General features: G+C 39.6%; 1 non-coding gene across 1 annotated transcript; it reads right to left on the bottom strand.

Moving 5' to 3' along the window:
* Positions 1-4,244: 4,244 nt before the first annotated feature.
* Positions 4,245-4,317, bottom strand: Trnaa-ggc (transfer RNA alanine (anticodon GGC)). The gene has a single exon. It is a non-coding gene; the product is annotated as a tRNA-Ala (tRNA).
* Between the last annotated feature and the right edge of the window lie 2,617 nt (positions 4,318-6,934).

Genomic DNA, 6,934 nt, shown 5'->3' with positions numbered 1-6,934 from the left:
TGAAGTAAAAATACGGAGACTATAGAGAGTGAAATTAGGGAAAAAAGGTGATTAAGAATTTTTGTTAAAAAGTGTGTGGTATTGTCCTGGAAGTGGGCAAGAGTTATTGTCAGCGTCAGGTGTGCCAAGATTCAAGAAGTTTTCTGATGCAGAAATTTTCTTTCACAATAATCGACACATTGTTGAGGTCAAGCATGATTAGCAATGATGGAGCCTTTGGCCACTGCCTTCACATTCCTAATTTGTTCTTTTTTCCTCGTAGCAAAGGATCTGCCTGTTTTGCCAATGTAATTCCAAGAGCAACTGCCTCAGGGAATTTTGTAGACAACATCCGGTTGTGAAGCTAATGGGGGTCATGACTTAGGAATCTGAAATTCTTATTGGAGCGTTTTTAATGGCCTATTGACGATGTTAATATCATGTCCTTTTAACAAATGTGTTAGGGGTTCGGTGACACCTTTGATGTACAGAAGAGATGCAAAGGAGCGGTTCCACTAATTTGAAAAACATACCAACTAATTCTTTGGAGGAAGGAATAATGGACGCTCGGGTTCTTCTTGTCTTGATATTGTGAATAAGTTTAGAAGGATAGCTGTTGGACTGGCTGATTACACTTTGTCAAGTTCTCGATTTCTTCCATCTGTGGTGTTAGGGAGGCTCAAAGCTCTTTGTAAAAGAGTTGCAGTGGTGATTTCCTTATGTTTAATGTCATGGTGGGAGTTAAAATCTAGGTATCTGTCGGTGTGTGTTGGTTTCCTGTAAACATCGACATAGATGGTGCCATTATGGCGAGATAATTAGCCAGAAAACGCCCATTCAACTTTTTTTTAATGTGAATGTTATTCAAATCACAATTTTATTTCACAAATGTTTCGTGTTAAATAGTCTTCTTTATTTTGTAATAACAACATATGATTTAAGGCTTAACAGTATCCGTTCAGTGTTTTCTTTCCTCTCGGCCTTCAGCTGGAACCATTTACAATAAAATAAATTTGAACTGATGTATCAGATGAACATACCTCCCTCATGCCAAGCTGACAGCAATGAAAAAACTCTAAAAAAATAGGCAACAGTCATTGTCCCTAGCAAGGTTTTTTTGTAAACGTAAAACTTAACTTCAACTTGACAATGTAGCAAATAATTGAGAAAGTTCTTATTTCACGCAACAAAAATAATTTGGCCACATGTTATTTATGTTTGGCTTACTCTGTATATACGGTCAATCATAAATGCATATGTCCAATTCTGAATTTATCTCATGGGCTGGCACTGGCACTGGTGTCAAAGCCACCTCATGTGGGGGAGGGGGGAGGTAAGTCAGAAATCACATTTTCAAACCTAATTCAGCTAGATGCAATCCTTCCATCATTATACCTTAAAATTCGTCTAGCTAAAATAGGTTTGGCAAATATGATTTCTTGCAGCTTGTCCTTGGTTAGGACCACGATACAAAATGGCCAACACTCATTTCATTACCAACGTCTCTGTCTTCCATTGGCTCATTTAATATAGTTGCGATGTTGTGCAAAACTGCACAAGCACCAATAATGGTGCATACTTTTTCAGGTGCCATACGAATTTCTGAATGCAGCACATGAAAGCAGAGTTTCCAGTAGCCAAACGTTTGCTCAATAATCACCCTTGTTTTACAGTGTGCCTCGTTGTAAGCAACTTGAGCAGGGGTGCTGGGGATGCCATAGGGTGTCATTATGAATGGCCGGCATGCATAACCACTGTCCCCAAAAGAATGCCATCATCCAGTGAGTGATAGTTTTTTCTCAAAATGATGGCAAATATTGGAGGACCTGAAAACATGGCTGTCATGGGTACTACGCAGCCATCAGGCTACAATATTAATAAACAAACCTGAAAGAAAAACATGCAATGAAAAACATCCATTATGGAGTGATTCATCAAGTACTTCATACATAGTGCTGAAACACTGAATTTCGGTGAAGGATTCTGCATGATCTACGAAGATGAATGAGACTATGTATTTGAGTTGTAAAGTATTTAAGATATGGTACATGTACTTGAAGAGAGTTCGATGCAAGAGTGCAATTGATTACTGCTACTTGAAAGCAGAATCATATCCAAATTAAAAATTGTGAGCAAGTGTAAACTGAGTTTTCAGGATTAAATTAATCGTTTATTTCAGAGAAGCAATGTTAAAAATGATTACTAACCTTCTTATTACATATCCCTTGGACCTTTATGGAGTGAAACCTTTACGATTTAGATATTCATTCTCGTTTTCATGAGGTGCTTGAATTCTAATGTGGGTACCATCCACACATCTGATCACACATATAACAAGCCAGCCAATTTGTTTTTGCTTTTATTGATTACAAGCCTCTGATTAAGCACCAGACAATTTATTTTAGAGGCTCTGATGTTAAAAAACCTTCCTTAGAGAAGACCTTCTGAACCAAGCTCTTAGGTTTTCTATTTGTCTCACCATATTCATACCACCAAGCTCGAGAGCAGATTATCGCTGTCATCGATAAATGCTCATATAGAGAGTTATATTCATTTTTTACAGTTTCAAACTTATCCTTGTTTTCACAAGTCGGGTTGGTGCAACAAATTTCTTCATACTGCTGTAGTAAACGTTCAGCATTTGCCAGCCTATCAGGTCTTACAAGCTCCTTTTACTTGCCATTTTTAATTGTAACTTGCCTTATACGATATTTAATTAAGTCCCAAAGGACTCTTTTGTCACCGACGTCTGAAAACCCCTCACACCAATCTGGTGTTTTTTCGTTAATCAGCGATATTTAATCTGAATCGACTTCTTTTTGTTAAAAATCACTAATTAGCCAATAGCCTAATCATCAAGTGAAGCTATGATCCTCGCAGTTGTAAACTCAAGTCTGAAAAATTCAGGACTTAAACAGGGGTTTGAACCTATGACCTCGCAATACTGGTGCGATGCTCTAACCAACTGAGCTATGAAGCCACTTACATTGGGAGCTGGTCATTTTTGGGTTCTAATGTTTCCGTGAGGAATGAATCAACAATGAAATGATTTATGAAATGGATCATGTATGAACTGCGGATATTAAATCAATTAAAGCTATAACTCTCGCAGTTGTGAATGCAATTTTTGCAATTGCGCAGAGAAGCCTGAAAATTTCAGGACTTCAACTGAAGTTTAAACCCGTGACCTCACAATACTGGTGTAATGATCTAACCAACCGAGCTATGAAGCCACTGACGTTGGGAGCTGGTCATTTGAGGGTTCTAATGTTCTTGTAAGGAATGAATCAACGATGCTATGATCCTCGCAGTTGTGAAAGCAATTTTTGCAAGGTCACAGGTTCAAACCCCCTTTGAAGTCCTGAATTTTTCGAGGATCATAGCTTCACTTGATTTCATATGTGCAGTTCATTTATGATCCATTTCATATATCAGTTCATAGTCTAATCTTGGTTGTATGATGGACTTTTTGCCTCCTGGCTTCCGTAGCCTCGAAACATCTACCAAATAAAAATTTGAACATGTATTTTGAATACAACTAAGATTTTCTTTCTTTGTTGGATTGCCCCCAGAACAATCAAGATCGGTACAAAGAGTAACATTAAAGTCGCCTCCCAAAACGATTTATTGTTCACCACTATGATGATTTTCCAGTGGGCGATTTAACTCATAGAAACAAAAACATTCATAGTGAACTTTATTTGGAGCATAAATAGTGACAAATAAAAGTTATGAACCTTGCACAGTGACATCTGGGATAAAACGGCCCTTGTCATTAATGTGTGAGGAATTGCATACGAATTCCAAAATATCTCTAACAAGCACCAACACCCGCAACTAAGATTTGTGCCATGTGAATAAAATGTCTTACCTTTCTACTGTGTTTTCCATACTAACTAGACTTCCTTTGTGCTGTAAGTTTTTTCAAAAAACACAATATCTACCTTTTGTTTATTTAGCCAGAGGGAAACGCTCTCCTCTTTACAGCAGAGCAAATCCCTGGAACATTTAAATATATTAATTTGAAATTAACATTATCCCTTTATAAAGTAACATACCCAAATCGGCGTAGATTTAAGATATTGAATAATACCAAAAAATAAAACGAACCAACTAATACTTAACAATGCACACTTAAATCAACGATGAAATCATATATGAAAATGGATAATATATGAACTGTGGATACAAAATCAAGTGAAGCTATGATCCTCACAGTTATGAATGCAATTTTTGTAATTGCTTAAAGAAGCCTGAAAAATTCAGGACTTCAACGGGTTTTGAACCCATGACCTCGCAATGCCAATGCGATGCTCTAACCAACTGAGCTATGCAGCCACTGACGTTGGGAGCTGGTCATTTGTGTGTTCTAATGTTCTTGTGGGGCACGAATCAATGATGAAATGATATGTGAAATGGATCATATATGAACTGCGGATATGAAATCAAGTGAAGCTATGATCCTCGCAGTTATGAACGCAATTTTTGCAATTGCGTAAAAAAGCCTGAAGTCATGAATTTTTTAGGCTTCTTTACGCAATTGCAAAAATTGCGTTCGTAACTGCAAGGATCATAGCTTCACACGTAAATTTAAAAGACATAAAAAAGCAGCAGATAAATAATATCCAACATGCTGTCATGGGAATAAAAGTTGCAAGAATTTTCTCCGGCTTTGCTCTAAAGCAAAAAAAATTAATAAAAAAACAATTGATTTCCCATCAATATACAATCTATCTGGTTGCGATTTAAAAAAAATACACTTTTTCCCATCTTCTCTCGCTTTTTTCATTCTCAGCAACTGTTTCCTTCTTTTTTCCCTGGTCTCGTCTGGAAAATCAGCGTAAACCTTAACATTGGTCTCCGCCCCCAACCCCCAAACACCTTTAAAGACAAGCTCAGGATCTGGATATCTTAAGGACTGAGCATTAATTGGTTCCTAGTTGCCTTGGTTTTTTCCTTTCAACTCTATGCACTCTTTGAAATTCAATAGAATCCGAGTTATCAATGTTCAGCTCATCCTTAAGAAACTTATACAACTAATCACTTCTATTATCACTGCTATAAGTCACTTCGGGGATTCCAAAAGTGTAGGTTTTCCCTTCTGCTGAACATGTCTTGATACATTTCCTCTCCGCTCAATTATCTTGGCATTCGCAAACTCTAGTCCTTTCTCCACCTCTTTCACCTTCTCAGTTTCCTTCCCATGGAGCAATGTTACCTTCTTTTCTTACTGCCTTTTCCAAACTACTGATTTTGTAGTCTTGTTTCGATGCTCGTTAACCTGTGCAGTATTTCTTGCAATTGAGATACTATCTTCTTACCCATATTGGGTGTTGGCAGTGCTTCGTCATTCACTTCTTGGTACTTAGAAGTTGTGTTCGACTCTGACAAAAGGTGATTAAAAATCTATTTTCCTTCTGGGGAGCAAATATTGCTTCCGGAGTTTGTACTGCCACTAGCTGTGGTGATTACAGTATCATGCGAAGAAGAAAGGAGACTTTGATCGAGTAATGCAAGCTGGCCCAAGGTTTATTTAAGATGGCCGACCTAGCGGTCCCAGCATGCAATGCCTAATCTTACATTCCCCCTCAAAAGGCAAAGCTATGAAAATATAACAAAACGAGCAACAACAGGAATAATAACAACAAATCAAAATGTTCATGTGTAGCACTGAGGCACACACAGTTCAATGTTCAACCTAAGATTCAAGTGTTCTGGAGGTCTGACAGCTCTTCCTGACCAAGATGTCAGGACTGCAGGGCTTGGACTCCGTGGAGGTACGCACTCATCCAGTGTTGTTACTAAAGTAGGTATTGGGACAGCTGTCTGTGGTGATGGGGGAACTTGCTTAATCTGAGGCCTCAACAGAGTGCTGGGTACTGGTGATGCAGAGTGACATCACAGGGCAGCATAGCTGAGTGTTGTTTGGCTTCGGCTGGTTTTGCTGAGGCTACTAAGGCAGAGCGGTTTCATCGGGGTGTGCCTCTCTCTGTAGTGACAAGGGAAGATGGGGTTTCTCAGTTTTCCCTGTCACCAGGCCATACCGATCTTGATCTCTTATCCAAACTCGGCCACCCAGTTCAAGTGTTGGCAGTTCCTTTCCTCTATGATGCCTGTCAAAGTTGCACTGTTGGTTCACTCTATACAAGCTTTCCTTTTCTTCAACCAACTGGAGATCTTTTATCTGCATATTAGGGTACAAGTTGGTTGGAAGAGTTGGTAGCTGTGTTTGCAGGCAACGTCCCATGAGTAATTAACTTGGTGAGTAGCCATTCTTCGTTTTTCCTCAGCATAGACTTTGCTGTGCGAATGGCTCTTTCCACTTCGCTTGCTTTGGCAAACTGTCGAAAGGTCTCTGCGCTATACTGTGGCCCGTTGTGTGACATAATGACATCTGGGATTCCATGTGTGGCGAAAATCTCCCTGAGAGTTTTTATAACTGAATGAGAAGTCTCATCAGAAAGTTCCTTGCTGTCAAGCCACCATACAGGTCATACTGGTCTGTTGCTACCCTCCCCCAGGGCGGGCTGGGAAGGATGAAGGCATAAGTGGTTCTCTGGGCGTTGGTTGTTCCTTGGCACAGGTGTGGCATTGGATGATCAACTCACCGATTTGCATGGAGAGTCCCGGCTACCATATGGAAGTGGGTGCCCTGGATCTACGCCTAGGAGACCAGTATGAATGCAGTCGAGGATTTGTAGTTGCATACTCCTTGGAATTACTATTGGATCATCGTGCAGTAGTAAGTCATCAACAATCCTGAGGTGGCTTCTGTTTTCCCGATATGGGCATAGTAACGGCTGGTGAGGCAAGAAAGGGGGCCATCCATGAAGGCAGTATGATCTTAAAAGGGAGCATTCTTCATCTACCTTCTGCGCATCCCTTATCTGCTGTAGTCGGTTAGGCGTGACTGGGAGATAGGGAGTGGTCTGAGTTGAGAAGGCCTCTACTTTTT

Source organism: Montipora foliosa, chromosome 4, assembly GCF_036669935.1.
Source record: "Montipora foliosa isolate CH-2021 chromosome 4, ASM3666993v2, whole genome shotgun sequence".
In the NCBI taxonomy this organism is placed as follows: Eukaryota; Metazoa; Cnidaria; class Anthozoa; order Scleractinia; family Acroporidae; genus Montipora; species Montipora foliosa.
This window is presented reverse-complemented; position numbering and strand designations above follow the sequence as displayed.